A 16,478-nucleotide genomic window follows, 5' to 3' on the forward strand; every position below is an offset into this window, starting at 1 on the left:
GGCCAGGTCCAGCTTGTGAGAATTGTTAGACTTAAAAGCTGGTGAGCTAGAAGCAAAAATAAAATTAGGTGAAAGGCTGTGTATACAATTAAACACATCTAAAAGGAAACTTTTGTGAGAGGAAGAAAATGCTTTACATAATGAACCTAGCTATTTTACTGAATGCATAGAATCATAGAATGGCCTAGGTTGAAAAGCTTAAAGATCACCTAGTTCCAACTCCCCTGACATGGACAGGGATATCTTTCACTAGATCAGGTTTTTCAAGGCCTCATCCAACCCAGTCCTGAGCACTTCAAGGGATAGGGCCATCCACATTACCTCTGGGACAACCTGTTCCAGTTCTCATAGCAAAGATTTTTTTTCTTAATCTAATCTAAACCCACTCTCACCCAATTTAAACCCATTCACCCTTGTCCTCTCACTACACGCTCTTGTAAATAGTCTTGCCTCATCTTTCCTGTAACTTCCCTTCAGGAACTGGAAGGCCCCACTTAGGTCACCCTGAAGCCTTTTCTTCTCCAGGCTGAACAAATCAAATTCTCTTAGCATTTCTTCATAGAAGAGATGCTCCATCCCTCTAATCAATCTGGTGGCCTCCTCTGGACTCGCTCCAGCAGGTCAATCTCCTTTCTGTGCTGGGGACCATGACATGCTTGCACTCTCTTTTGCAATCCTCTTCTAATGCGCAGAGTATATTCTACATCTGGATATACTCTGGCCGCAATATTATGCTTTGAATTTCCTATATTCCGTGACCTGCTATGGTGTATGTTACAGAAGAAGGAGAGGTCATGCTGAGGCGGCAGGGAAGGTACAGTCCAGCTGTATGCTGTGCTTGAGGGATCTTGGCTGGAGGATGCCAGTGTCGTGATTCCCACCCGCAGTTCTGAGTCAAACAAGCCCCTTGCTTGTACCCCTCTCCAATTTGCTCTTCTCTAAGTGAAAATGTCCTCATCCCAAAGAAATGTTCTGTAGACTGAGCCTCTAAAGAAATTTGTAATAAAAGTGAAACGAAAAAACTACGTGTATGAGGTTCACTTTCATTTTCTCATACAGGAATAAGGGGGTGCTTCCTACCCTACAGCGCATGGGCTGCTTTGCATGAAAAGCTCTCCAAGCTCCCAGAGGGGCCCATCCTCCTCTGCAGGAATTTTCCCTAGCAACTGGAAGTGCAATCAGCCATTGTCTTAAGGGCTGAAATAACAGTCAATGCCTATGGCAGGAAAAATAATACAGTGACAGAGAGCCCTTGATTCCTTGCTGTGAATCCTTCTCCTTTTATTTATCTACAGTTTATCCTTGCTAGGCTACTTTAGGTTTTAAAAAATTACTTTGTGTTTGGGAAGCAGACACATCATTTGGTTGGACTGGCCATGGTGATCTTGCCTTCTTCAAGTGACAGATGATATGTATAAGTGTGGTGGAAAGTGATATCTGTGTAGTTGGAAGTTGCATTTCATAGCAAAAATGTTTGATAAGTTTCTCTATTAGAAGTTTACATTTTTCTATTAGTTCGGGGTATGACAAAGTATTGCAAGACATCTAAACCCATCTTTTTTAAGTGATTATTTTTAATTCAAAATGTCAGTGAAGCTCACAAAACTTATTTCAGTGTAGTTTTTTTACAATAAAACTCAAAACACACTGATTCCTAAACCTCTCTGTAGATTTCCTAAATCTTTGATCTCCCGTGATCTCAGAGTAAAATGAAGAAATGGAAGAAACCCTGTGCTGTAGTAAGGCCAAGGGCGCGACTTCCAAAAGCCAGTGTCATTCTGGGCTGCATCATCAGCAGCGTGGCCAGCAGGTCAAGGGAGGGGATTGTGCCCCTCTGCTCTGCTCCGGTGAGACCCCATCTGGAGTGCGGCATCCAGGTCTGGGATCCCCAGCACAGGAAGGACATTGACCTGCTGGAGTGAGTCCAGAGACGGGCCACCAAGTTGACCAGAGGCATGGAACACCTCTCATATGAGGAAAGGTTGAGAGAGTTGGGACTGTTCAGCCCGGAGAAGGCTTTGGGGTGACCTAATTGTGGCCTTCCAATACCTGAAGGGAAGTTACAGGAAAGATGAGGCAAGACTATTTACAAGAGCACGTAGTGAGAGGACAAGGGTGAATGGGTTTAAATTGAAAGAGAGTAAGTTTAGATTAGATACTAGGAAGAAAATCTTTACTGTGAGGGTAGTGAGGTACTGAACAGGTTGCCCAGAGAAGCTGCGGGCGCCCTGAAGTACTCAAATGTCAGACTGGATGGAGCTCTGGTCTGGTGGAAGGTGTTCCTGCCCATGCAGAGGGCCTAGAAGTCGATGCTCTCCCATCTCCCATCTCCCATCTCCCTCACGACCACGAACGCTCCCAGGCCGCGCGCGCCGCCGCCGCCGCCGCTTCCGCCGCGCGCTGCCTCCCGCGCACCGCCCCCTCCCGGCAGCCCTCGCGCCGGAAGCGGCTGACGACAACAACAAACAGCGGCGGCGGCCGCGCCAGGCAGGGCTGACCCGATCTTGTTCCCGCTCCCGCTCCGCGCCCTCGGCTCGCCCCACGGACCGGCCGCGCCGCCTCCGCCGCCCCGCTGCCTCTCACCGCCCGGCCGCGGGCACCGCCGAGGCGCTGCGTGCCCTCGCCGAGCCGCCTGGCCCGGCCGCGCGGCGCGGGGGGGACGCGCCGCCACCGCGGCCGCCGCAGGATGCGCGGCGCTGCCCGCGCCGGACCCTCCGGTGAGTGGCGAGCGCTGCCCCCGAGCTGCGGGCTCCCCCCACCGCCCCACTCGGCCCCTCCCCGCCGCGGGGGAGGCGGGCACTCCGGTACCGGGAGGGCGGCCTTGGCGAGGGGCGGCAGTCCCGGCTTTGGGCGCGGGGCTGTGTCCGTGGGGCGGGCGACAAAGAGCCGGGAGGCGGCGAGGAGGGGTTGCAGGAGGACCGGGATCCCGCCGCTGGTGCCGATGCCGGGGCGGCGGAATGAGCCCTGCGCGGCCGACGGGGGGAGCGGGCACGGCGGGCGGTGACTCCCAACCCGCAGCGCCGGGCAGGCCGGGGTGCTCCTGCCTGCCCAGGGCTCCGCTGCCAGGGCGAGGGAATCGCGGTGAAGTTACTATAAGGAATGACTCAGCCTGGCAGCGCCTCCGTGCTCGCCGGCGGCGGCGGTCGGGCGAGCGCCGGGAGAAGGCTTGTGTGTTTACAAACGTTGTTCTTTCTTTCCCTCGGTTGTTTACTTGTTTCTGCTCCCGAGGAAGCGTGTGTCGTGTGCTGGATTTTCCCGTCGGTTTCTCCTTATTGCTTTCCAGTGGACTTTCAGGCTGTTGTCTTGACCAGTGCTGGCGTTTCTTTCTCACTGACCCCCAGAGTACTGGCTGCCAGTGATCCAGAAGTAGAAATGCTAATATAAGTGCTGGGAGAATTAAATGAGCTGATCTTTGTAATGCTCATGCTTCTTACTTAACGTCATGTAGAGAGGAAATAAAAAGCCACGTCAGTTCCTGAGATACTCAGAACCAACCCAGAAATGTTAATTTAGACCTCATATGGCCCTAGCTTTTTCTCTTATGTCATTTGTTTTTTGTCTGAAGTAATTACATGGTGTGTTCTGGCCCTGAGCCATTTCTTGTGGTTTGTATTTTAAGCTTTCACCTTTATTTTTCTATGGGAAAGAATGAGAAGGTTAAGCTGTTTGTGTTTTTTTTTTTTTCTTCTACTCATGTAAATGTGTGACAGACTTAGTTTGTGCCATTGGCTTTATGGAGGAACTTACACTTCTGAAGGTGTGTGTTTGTAAAAGATGGTAATGTATGAGGTATGGTAAAAGATACCTCAGTAATTTTAGAGAAATAATGAGGATGGAAAAAACTGCTTCTTACAGTTGAAGTTTATATAGCTGAGAAGTACTGTGAGGAATACTAGACACTATAAACAGAGTCATAGAATGGTTTGGGTTGGAAGGGACTTTATAGATTATCCAGCTCTAATCCTCCTCCCGTGGGCAGAGAGACATCTTCCGGTAGACCAGGTTGCTCAAAATCCCATCCAGCCTGTCCCTGAACACTTCTAGGTATGGGACATCCACAGCTTCTCTGGACAACCTGTTCTAGTTGTCTCACCACCCTTAGAGTAAGCATTTTCTTCTTAATATCCAATCCTCTTTCAGTTTAAAGCCATTGTCCTGTCCCATACGTAGCCTTGTAAAAAGTCCATCTCTATGGAAATACTTCATAAAAATAATGAAAACATGCACTACTACAGTATATTTAAATTGTGAACTTGAAGAGTGTTTCATATGTAGTACCTTAGGAAGTTTTTAAAAGATGAAGCACATAAAGAAAGGGCCTCACTGTTATCTGGTGCTCTGCTTTTGTGCCAAGAAACAAATATTAACAAGAAAAAAATTAGGTATTTAAACATCACTGAGTTTAAAAGAAAGTGCAGGTGATATATTTGTACTTATTGTAAATGCTGTCTGGAACTCAAAGCAGTTATAGTTTATTCTGTTGGGAGTAGTAAAGAAAAATTGCTGAAGAACACAGGATAAGGGGCCTTAGCTGCACCAGTTATAGAGCTAGAAATACAAACAGGGTCTTTTGGGATAATGGATTACTGTAAGATAGATCTGACTGTGCTTTGGGAGTATATTATTGTTGTATGCTTTGTGCAAGTAACTGTGTTTTGTAGATGGTAAAATAGTGATCTATCTTATGCTTTATTGTGTTGTTCTAGACTTGTACTCAGCACAGATTTGGGTTAGTAGTCTCTGAGATCATATTCAAGGGGCTGTCTCTCTCCCCATGTCAGGTTACTATATTTATAATTAGAAGTGCATGTAGCAGACTTGCACTGTGACTGGAGAAGAGGGCAAGGGTTATTTTGAGGTCTTTTGTGGTGTCCGTTTAAAAAACGGTGTGTCCCTGCATGTTGGCTGAACACAGATAAGGTTACATAGTCTTGCAGAAGTTAAGGTGAAAAACTGAATTTCTAAACTGTTAGTACACTTCTTAGAACTTCAGCTGTTCTGATTAATTAGGGTCTTGAGGGTATGTTGGGGAAAGGAGAGCGACAAATGTTGATTTGCTCTTTTTGATAAGAGAGTGGCAGTTACAGTAGTTTTTCCTGTGTGTTATCCTCCAGGTTATGTTGTCATCAGGGTGTTCTCAAGTCTTTATTTAATTTTGAACTAGCAGTTAGTTTCTGTGGAGGTCTGGCTCAGAGTGATGAGAGGCTCTTGGGACTTATATTGCACAGGTTGGGTTCATTGGCATGTTGTGGTAAAGTGAAACAAGTTAAAATGAAAAACTAGTGTGTGTACTCAGCTGTCACACGAGCTACTTCAGTCATCTGGATGCTACCCAAGCAGTCATGTGTCTCCTGCATATGAAATGTTGCTCAAGTTGTGCTTCTGATTTTTGGTTCACGGCTCGATGACAGTATATGAACAGTTTCTGAAGAGGAGGAGGAGAGAAAAAAGTTCATACCTTACTACTTTCAGGGACCCTATTAATAGTTAACATGCTGATGCAAAGTTGTTAATCAGTATTATTGAATAGCAAACAGTTGATAACAAGATACCAACTTACATAATAATGTATTATACTGCAGAACCTGACTGAATGCACTGATACCAAACAGGCAAAAAAAATATATCGCTAATATGTAAATTACTGATCTAATTGCAAGAATTACAGAGTGTCTGTTTTCTAGCTGATTTATCAGAGTACTGATTTTGGTGTACAAGTTGAAAGATCCTTAGATGAATTTTTTGTTGCAAAAGCCTACAGTGTAATTCATGGTGATAAAAAAATTGCTAGCAATTATTTTTGTGAGCTAATTAGCATTCTGTCATTGTACAGAAGTCACTTGTCTATTTATGAGTTAATTCATATCACAGATCCACTCTTTAATTTTGAATTCAGTTGAAAGAGAAGGTGGAAGACATCATAGCCATGTATCAGCTCTTTCTATCCCTGTTTGTAAGCGAGGTTGGAAGTGGGTATACTTTGTCTTTTCTAATGGGATTCTTGCTAACTAAATTCTTAATAATACATAGATAGTGTCTTAATATCAGTTGTTGGAGGTTGTTGATAGAAATATCAAAAAAATTGATTGACACAATGTTTTCATTCAAAGTGTGAGATGAGGCTGGTCAAGAGAAACATCAGGGATGTCAGGGCAATTCTTGCATGTCTTCTGTCCATCTTCAGCTGTGTATTTTTAATTTTGTTATTCAGGTTTGCAGTCTGTGGTTTCAGTATGGTTCAGAGCTTAAACTACCAGTCCAAGCAGCAGCTCAGTGTAGGTTTTTATGTCCGTCCAAGATGTTGACAGTTTCGTTTGGAAACAGATTTTGCAGCTGGGCCTGCTGTCTTTATCGCATCAAGGTGAAACGATTACTGTGTGCTATATATAAAGCTCTAGTAGTTTGTGCATCTAGAAAATAAGCTGTTTTAGAATCTGGTAGCCTGCTTTCTATGTGAAAAGGCTTAAGTGCTGTATGAATTTCTTTCTGACCTGCACTCATTACCTGTTTATTGAAAGGAAAATATAAAACTGCTTTGTTGACTAGTTGGGCTCCAGATGTCCTGGGTCTGTCTTACTGTGTAAGGCCCCAGGTTCAATAAGAAGAATGATGTGCGAGCATTTGAGAGCAGCTCTGCTTAAGCAATGTTCTTTTAGGTATCTGGCTTCAGAACATGTTTTTATTTTTTCCTTAGGAAAGACCTCATTTTTTTTTACCTCCTAAGACTTACTTGTGCAACTGTATTTTTTCTTTTTCAGGAAAGAAGGAAAGTTGTGGTGGTGAAATAGTGAGTTCAGTATTTCAATTGCATTGTCTTTTTTTTTTTTTTTTTTTTTTTTTTTTTTTTTTTTTTTTTTTTTTTTTTTTTTTTTTTTTTTTTTTTTTTTTGAGGTATTAGGTGGAACTAGTATCTGTATGATACATTAATCTTCATTATTATTCTTGAAGATGTGTTTGACAGGCAAATATGCTATTTTTATTTCAAACAGATTAAAAACAATATGTATTTTAGAGCTAGAAAGCAGCATTGAAGAACTAATTAAAGGGGAAGTTTTACTTATATCATTAGTTCAAGAAATCATACCACTCTTAGCAAAGCTAAAATATTAATTCTCTAGGAGTTGCACTTTGCTGAGATCCGATTTCTAAATGTTTGAGGTAGCTCTTTCTAAATTCCCAAATTTTACTTTGTTTTAGTGCTCAGGTTCTCTTTTGTAACTGACTTATCTGCCTTTTTTTTTTTTTTTTTGTAGAACATGTTCATTCATTTTGTAGAACATTTACATTCACATGTAAAATATGCTCTTCTGTGTGTTGTAGATATGGCTGCAGTACTTCTTGCTCTGTGTTGTTTGAATGGTGGGTTTTTTTTTCCTCATATAGCAGGGACTGTTAATGTCAGTGGTTTATCTCAAACTTTATTTTGAATTTGTTGATGCCAAGTAGCTGTGCTGGTATGTCAAAAGTGTGGAAATATGACCCTTGTTTATTGTAGCTGTGCTTAGGATAGACAGTTCTTACTGACAAAATGGTACTGTTATTCATACAGTTTTCCTTCCATCCTCCAGAGTGTGTATTTTTATTAAATTCAGATAAAGCATAGATTCTTATATAAGAATATATTGTGTAACTGGACTAGAAGCTCTCTTCTAATACATTGTGCTTATGCTGTATTGCAAATATTCTACTAGTAAACCCAGGATGACTTTTTTGCATATTTAAAAATATTCTTTACAAGTACTCATACTGTCTGCTGATTGAAAGAGACTTGATTCTCACCCAGTGAGCGGTTTAAAAATATGAGTCAAAATTCTCAGTTCTATCTGAATGAAGGGTGGGGGGAGGGGTAACGTGTAAACTTTCCTGTATGTTTTATATGAAAGGCTATCTATAAACTTCAAAAAGCAAATGTAATATAACAACAATTTCACACGCACTTTTGTGGCTGCATACAACACAACCAGGGTTCAGTAAAGAGGAGTACAGTTTTAATACATCAACTGCTCTGAGTTGTGTTTTTTGTTGGTTTTCTTGTTTGTTTGGGTTTTTTTGGTGACGTGTAATTCTTAAGTTGGTAATATTCCATCAAGAGACTTATTAGTGCTGTTTGTTAGGTGTTTTAAACTAGCAAAGATTTATATCCCAGAAAGATAAAAAAGGGCAGATGAAAATTAGGAAACACTTTCTTGCGATAAGAGATATTTCAATATTCTGCAAACACATCCTGCAGCTTTTCTAATTTCTGAACACATTGCTGTTACCTTCTTTCAGATTGATGCCAGTAGAGATCTGAAGGTGATTTGTAATTACGTGACATCCAACAAGAATCTCAACATGTTTTCTGAATATTAATTCCTAGGGAGGCTGGGGGTTACATTGGCTCTGCACCTCACTGATAGTCCTGTACTTACCTGTTTCAGATACCACTGAAATAAAAGAGAATGTTGATGAATGGCAGGAAGTTCATAGGTGACATGTGAATTATAAGTAACTTAAAAACTTTGAGAAACTCCCTCTTTAGATCATGAAAGTTCAAATGCTAAATTTATAAATTTATAAACATCCATATGGATAAGAAAAATTTGAAACAAGTTTGGAAGTTGCAAATCATTTGAACAGTTTTCCAAGATGGTGGTGGATCTCCTTATTACTGGAAAACTTTATTGTTATTTGAAAGCATGATTGCATATGAATAGAACTTAATTCAGGAAGAACCTGAAATTGTTATGCAGGCAGTCAGACTAAATCACAAGGACTTTTACTTGTACATTTAATTATTTTCAATCTTTTACTTTCTTTTCTATCTGTAGTGCTTTCATTTCTGTGAAATAAATGCCATTTAATCAGTCTTAATTTCTGTGATTTCATCTTTTAAAGTATGTCTGGCCAAGACTTTTCCCTTTTCTGTATAAAAGAGAAAAAAGCATTACAGTGGTATATCTAGATAGGGGAGGACAGGATGAGTGGCCTCTTAGACTGTATTTTGAGAAACTCTGTCCTGAATTGCGTCTCTAATAATTGCTCATTTTTAAGTTATCTTAGCCTGCTCTTTAAGAAGATGCCTTTTTTTTTTTTTTTTTTTTTTTAATAGATTTCCATTTATAAGCAATCTACTAGTAACTGAGGATGGCATGGGCAGTTAGGAGTGTGAGTGATGACCTTCCTTAAATTCTCATTTGTCTTCTTTAATGATGGTTCTGATGTTCCATATCCTCGGTATTCATTGGCCTCTTTCCAGCCTTAGTTGAAGTGTATCAGTTTGTGGAGCTGTGTAGTGAACCAGATCAGGGAATCAATTTGAGCTATTGATATTGTGGGGAAGTAACCTGTAGTAACTTCTTACAGCAAAGTAATCCAGTTTGTTCCGTAGAAGCGTAGGCAGTTGCACCGCTGAAAGTTGGTGCTTGGAAAGGAGCAGGAGAAAGGGATTCATAAACCTGGTGCTCTTTCTGTTAGCAGTGTTCATGGTCTTGGTTAACCAGAGAGAGCATGTTAGTGGAAGAAGCGCTGGTGCTGACTTGTCTGTGCTTGGTGCAAGAAAGGAAGGAATTTTAGTTGCCTGTTTCTTGCAGAATTGTTTCTAAACACTGGGTTTTACATGATAATTATTTTATAGCGTATGAGTCTAGAGGGAAAACCTTCCCACCTATATGAAGTCAGTCAGTAATTTGAATAAATCCACCTGAAGCTCCACTTACCCAAGAGCACCATTCTTCACCATTCTTTGCAAAGCTAATGGATTAATCTCCGTAATTCAAGGGAGGCTTCTACACTAAAATGCCTTTTAAATGGCAAATTATGCATTAAAAAGAGAAAAATCTGACAAAATCTTCAGTTAACTTTGTCAAAAACCAAGGTGCAGACAGCTGTAGAAAGAAAAACGAAAAAAAAAAAAAAAAAAAAAAGGAAAAGAAAAAGGATACTACAGGCTGTGGGCTGTTTCCTAGCAATAAGATTGTCAGGAATCCTTGGTTTGTTTTCTGACTTGTAGCTGCTAACTGAGGCACAGAAGTTTTACTTTCTATCATGTAAGAGATGTGGGGTTTTGAAAAATATGGTAAAATTGTGTTTAACTGTTGGAGGAGAAAAACTTTTGTCAGTGAAAACCAGCAGTGTAAATAGATGCTAACCATCAGATCTCAAGTTTTATGATTATGCACGTATGGAATCCTGACACAGTGCCTGATAATGTGCTTGTTACCTTATGAACGCGTTTGAAACTCTTGCTTTCCTAAAATTCACAAATTAAGTTTTGTCTGAACTTGTAAGAAGCTGCATTGTTTTGGGCCATACCAGTTTCAAAGCTACACTTAAACACACCATGTTTTCTTGCTTGCCCAGATGAGTTTGTTTTTGATCTCCTGCTGCTTCAGTGTTGATGTTGTTGAGGATCTGTGAAGGCACTGCGGCACCTACTTTGCTGAATAAGGAGCTTCCATGCAATTCAGAGTTGCAAGAACAACTCTGAATATGATAGTCTCATGTAACTCAAGTATTAATTTAGTATTATATAAAATGATTCCTCTTAAATGAAGGGGAGGGGGCAAGAAGCCTCTTATACTATGAAATACTGAATTTACTGACTTTTGAAATTCCACTTTAGTGAGTTGGGAATTAGGAGCTTAGGGATGTTTTCTGGTTCCTCTGCGGAATTGCAGCTTATTTCTTTATGTTGAGTGGAAGAGACTTGCTTTACTGACCAGCAGCTGAGTTTGAGAGCTGCTAACAACACAGCGACTGTTGGAGTTGCTGTAATTAAGTAACCGCCTCTGTGCCTGATGCACATCTCAACACAGTATAAATAGAGCTCCAGATGGCACCTTACAGATGTCAGGGATTGACAGCCTTTCTTTAAGACTACAGGGTGGCTTGAACATGAGGTTTATGGGCTTTGATATAAGGTGGTAATGGGAGATAGGATCTCCACCTGCAATAACATGTATATGATTAGATGAGATCTTCTGGTTAAATTTATTTTGGAGGAGTGAGGGATGAAATTATTCTCTGTAGTTGGGTCACAAGGAGTTCTACTATTTATTCATCACATAGCTTAGAATTTTTTTTTTTTTTTAGTTTTCCTTTTAAGTTTTTGAAATGCCTTTTAAAGCATATTTCCTTTCAACAGTTGGTTATCCAGAAAAGGGTATGCATTTGCATTGTAGTTTAGAAACAGCCATTTCTGTTGCATAAAGCATTACTAAAGAATGTGTGCCCTCACAATGAGGTCATTCTTTCTATTCTTCTGGTGATGGTAGTAGTAATCTTCTGCAAAATTAAGATATTTCTGGTTAGATGCATTGGTTGCAGTATTAAAAAAAGCTCCTTGAGGTCTGCTTTTAGAGAGGATCTTAAAACTAACATGAAGAAAAGTGTTAGTTTCATTCAATTCAGATTCAATTTCTATTTTCATTTTCCTTTCATACTAGGATTTGTGTGCTATAAAATACTTTGCTTGTGGGGTCTGCAAGTTGGAGCAAGAGAGCAATTTTTGAGAAGGGTACCTGAAAAAAAAAAGGCAAGTGGAGGTAGAAAATAGGTTAATATAAGAAAACAAAATGAATTGTAAGGAACATTCTGCACTGATCTTGTACCTTTCTCTATTATAGAGTTGCCTAATTTGAAGTGAAACAGGAAATCCTGCTCTAAAAGGAGAGGAGAAAAAGGTGAAATCACAGGAGTTGCAGCGTTTCAAAGGGAAAACTTAAGATTTGCTCTATGGAAATGAAGTTTCATAACATGTTAATGTGCTCCAAAGTTAACTCTCCATCTCCAGAGGTAATAAAGGTATACTCCCCTTTAGGGGAGATGTTATCCAAGAAGGTATTTAGTGAATGAGGAATAGAACCTGAGTCTTTTTAAGCATGTGACAGACTTGTCAGCCTTTGCCTCAGATGAATTGCCCTTTCGACAGGCAGAAATTTTGCGGTGGTGTCCCGTGAGACTCCTGACCCTTGTAATTGAGGATAACACTTATGATTCATATTGTAGACACTCTGTTACCTGTAGTGTAGCCTCAGCTGCTCTGCCGTAAGAGAAGAGAAACTTCTTTATTAGCATTGCACTGATAACAATCATACAGAGTTATGTGAATGTCTAATAGCAATGTGGAGTTGCAGGCACTGAGTGAACAGGGAGAGTCTTGCCTTGATCAGGTAGCTCCTGCTTTCAGATTAGAGCCCCTTCCAACCTGGAGGTATATGTAAGGGGGAAAGAGTTTGGACCTCTTGGTTCAATGAAGCATTGATAAGTATGACACTTAATGTATAGATGTGCAGCAATACTTCTCCGGGGAGAAAGAGCAAGGTGCCTTATATGGCAGGTATGTTGCTGTTGTAGATGGAATTTTAAACAACTGGGTTTAAAGGAAAGCCACAACTTTGGCATTGTTCAGTTTAAATTCTTTGGAGTTAAAGGAAAAATTGTCAGTATCTTCAATTGCTGAAGTTTAGTTTGCAATCCAGTTTAAAAAGAAAGTATGGAAAATGAGATGTCAAAAACGTGTTAACTTGAGTAAGATAATATGGAGGAAACACAGTGACTTTAAAGTGAAGTTGATTAATGTCCCTTTAAACCCAAACAACATAAATGTTGATTTCAATCTTTTTCCTGCCCTGTCTGCCAGTGTTTCAGTGTTTGAGTTTGTAAAGCTGAAAAGAATTGTACCATGAAACAATGAAACAGCATTAGGTAACGGAGCAGGGATTCTACACTTAAGAGCAGAAATAAGTGGTTAATGTAGCCATAGGATTACCTGTGGAGTTTTGTGAAACCTATGATGCCTGTACTGTAATGACAAAGAGGAAGGGTCTGTAAACAGGTCTTCATTTCCTTCTAAAAATGTAACAATGAGCATTTTCTGAAATAAATAAAATACATCTCAGTAGTTGTAAACAACATGTGTTGGAAGTATTGATCGACAGACTACGAAAGTAGTCAGTTGTTGAAGAGTTTATGTTGTATAGGAAGAGATTGCAGTAATTGCATTGCAATGTAAATACAACATAGAACAGTGAAATAAATGTCACAACCAACATAATGTATTCATTACTGGTTTTGGTGTTTTGTTAGCTAATGTAACAAAATATGCGTATTCTGAATTAATTACAGGAGCTTTTTCTACTTTAAACTATTCTTACTTACATGTCATCTTGTTCTTTGTCTTATATTTATATCTATCATACTCTGTCTGCTCTGGCAGCTGTTACAGAAATTTCAAATGTTCAGCCATTTTTTTAATGATATTACCGATAATTTGTGGCAGCTCCTTGTACAAACTTCCGTCCCATAACTTGAAGGATCTAGTTTATAGGATGGTGTGGATCTAATGCTGCAAGTCACACAGTTTAAAAAAATAACCTGGGTGGATTAGTAATTTGTGGTTTTGTCTGATTACATAGCTCTATCTTTGGTAGCTGTAAAATTTTGTAATTGTTCAGCCTCTGTTAAAATAAATTAAAATAGTTTCAGCACTATAACACTAAAAAACTTGAAACTTTTAATGCTGTATAGCAGTTTAGTGTTAAAAAAAGGTTTAACAAAGCTTGAAATTCTCCTAATGGCCTGTTGTGGTAATACAAAAATAATAATAAAATGTTTATGAATATGTTCGGTTGAAGCTTGATGGTGTGACTTTCACTCCAAGCTTATTTTAAGAACTTATGTTACTGCTGAATAGTAATATTCTGGAATATTGGGAACAAGCTTAAAGTCTAATTTGCGATATGTAGCTGACCTTGCTTGCTTGTCTGCAGTAACCTGACCTTTGAAGGAGAAGAAACTTAGACCACTGTGATGGCTTTCATACATCCTCCCCCATAACTAATCTTGGACTCCGTTCAGAGTCAGACAGATGTTGTCCAGACATGCAAGACTAGGGAGAGCTCTCAAAATTCATTTTCTTCCAGTGTTGCAAAAACAAGCAGCTGGAGAGAGGCACTTGACATAGTTCCTGCTGAGGGAAGGGAAGGCTGCAGCCTGTCCTTGTTGGACATCAGTGAATCTGCAGGAGAGGCTGCTGTTTAAGGCACGTATTCTATGAAACCATTCTTTACACAATTCCTTTCTTCCTGGAAGTGTTCACTGAAATTTGTGACAACCTTGGGAGTGGGTGACTTCTGTGTAATTCTATGAATTCTACTTTTCCCACTCCTTTTTGTTTTGTTTTGTTTTGTTTGTTTGTTTTAAGGAGTAATCTAATACAAATTTGTCCTGCCTGTGTTAGTGTAGTTCTTTTTCCCCTGGGATTGTTTGCTAAAATGTTGGGTGGAAGAAATACCACTTGTTTTTGTCTCCTTAATGGTTGCAAAGAAATCACAAGACTAGAGATTACTGTGTTTTGATCCTAGTTTGTGGCATAAGTGTTTCAGTAGTTTCATGTTAATGTGCATTACTTTGATCTGAAACAAATATTCATAAATTCATTTTGCTCAACTGATTGCTTATAGCTAAACTGGAGGAAGACACTTCAATTACTGTTTTTCCAGTGGTAGTACTTCAACACATTGCTTATTTCCCTTTTGTTGTACCTTTGCTTCTGACAAAATGATGTTTGCATTTTTCATAGGAGTAAAAAGGGAGTGGACAGGAGGGAGGAAGATAATTTCTCTGTTCTTTGCCTGTAAAATAATTTTTTTTCCCTTTATCGTAAGGTTTTCACATTTGGACAAAGTGTTTTTGATTTAATGTTGGTAGTAGCATGAGTTGTATAAAATAGTTTACACCTTCTAATGGTTTTCAGGCTTCAGCAAGCCTATTTTTAGTAATGGATTATCACCCTTTATAGTGCCTGATCATCTTCTCAGAAAGCTTGCTGGGGCATTAACATGATAGAAATAATGTTTGTTTGCAGTTTGGAGTTTGGTTGTGCACTTGCTTTACTGCCCTGAGCCCAACCGCTCATCAACACATTCCTTGCCAAGGGCTCCTTCTCCTTTGGCGATGCTACTTCACTGAAAACAGTTAAAATGAACTAGGGTAGCCTAAAAAGATCACCTTTGCTAATCTGGCTCATTTTGATTGTTGTAGTTTCCACTGTAGTTTAAAAAGCAGCTGGGAATGGTTAACATCTTCACTTTGATTTATTTTTTTTTTTTTTTAATAAATAATGTAACACATGTTTTGAAAGTAGGCAAGTGGCTTAGCATAATAGGTTACCTTGTTTCAGGTGAGGAAGATGACACTGATTCCTGAAGGAGTCTGTTGGAGATAGCTGTTCAGCATCAGTAGCACATATAGCTTTGGGTGCTGGATTTTCTTAGATAAATTGCACGTGTTATGACTTTTGCTGTTGCTCTTTGCATCACCGTATCAGCATTCTGGAACAGTTCTGAACAATAATTTCAGTTAATGGAAATGCAAGCAGTTCTTTTTTAATGAACTAAAATTCTCTCCTTGTAAATACTCAAAAGTATCATTAACAGCTACTTTGAACAAAACTCATGGACAAAAGTGTTCAGGTGTGTAGCAGTTCTGGGCAGACTTGTAACTGGATAGCGTTATTAATTAAAAAAAAACAACAAAACACTACTACATAATTATTCTTCTGGCATTGACATACAATGATAGATGCAATTATGACCATAAAATCCTGGCATTTTAATAATACCTGTAATTGCATTTTGTACTTTTCTCTTTGCAGATCTTCTCTGGCTTTGAACAGCCATGCTACTCTGTTGCCAAAAATCAAGTAAAGTGAATGTGTGCCGTTACTCTCCTCTTGAATTTGAAGAAGGTGGTAACTTTGTATAGTGCCTGAAGGTAATTCTTTCTTTGCTTGAAGTTAAAAAGTTGGAGATTGCTGATGCATGGCAGATGCTGTTATAAATATTCTTGATCTTGATAATGTTTCTTCTTTCTGTGCTAGTTGGGTTTAACATTATGGTATGGAGGGGTAAATGATTAAAATTTCACTTTGTGTATGAGATGAACACGTTCTCTCATATTTCACTTGAGCCTGGAAAGTAATGTTTATATGAAAAATGGGTAGTATACAAACCTTTTACTATGCTTAGATTGAAAAGAGCTTATTTTTTTTCCTATGTGCTCCGTGCTACTTGCTTGAAACATTGTATTATTTAATGTTTGTTTCTAATTTTACTTGGATCACAGTCACAAATACATTCTTTGTGAAAAGATTCTGAAACCTAGTCCAAAAAAATATGTAATAAATAAATAATCTTTAGCTTGTTCTTGGTGTTCAACAGTTTTTACCTATCTAATAATTTGGTTTATAGAATATATTAATTTCCCAATACAAAATGGAACTGGTGCCACTTAGTACAGTAGAGTTCAAGTGTAAAGACAGCAAAACTCTGTTCAGATCAAATTTTTCATCTGAGGCTTTTTTACTTGATATGGTTCTGTTTCTGAAGCCTTGTTGTGAAAATGCATGTTTTAACTAGTTTATGTACTATAATTAATGCTGAGAAGTGTGTGGAAAGCCACTCTCTTGTAAGAAAGCTCTTTTGACTTTTTATTTT

General features: G+C 39.4%; 1 protein-coding gene across 3 annotated transcripts in view; it reads left to right on the forward strand.

The window, feature by feature from the left end:
• Window positions 1-2,668: 2,668 nt before the first annotated feature.
• RB1CC1 (RB1 inducible coiled-coil 1) overlaps window positions 2,669-16,478 on the forward strand; it is a 68,748-nt gene continuing 54,938 nt past the window's right edge. For 2 of the 3 annotated variants that reach the window (XM_027899428.1, XM_027899430.1), the window contains exons 1-2: window positions 2,669-2,717; window positions 15,638-15,756. The gene's annotated coding sequence lies outside the window, so the exon portion shown is untranslated. Of the gene's footprint in view, window positions 2,718-6,342; window positions 6,362-15,637; window positions 15,757-16,478 lie in introns of those variants that run through there. The other variant, XM_027899429.1, reaches the window with a different exon arrangement.

This window comes from Empidonax traillii, unplaced genomic scaffold (genome assembly GCF_003031625.1).
Source record: "Empidonax traillii isolate 1590-97213 ecotype Southwest subspecies unplaced genomic scaffold, ASM303162v1 scaffold667:size605846, whole genome shotgun sequence".
In the NCBI taxonomy this organism is placed as follows: Eukaryota; Metazoa; Chordata; class Aves; order Passeriformes; family Tyrannidae; genus Empidonax; species Empidonax traillii.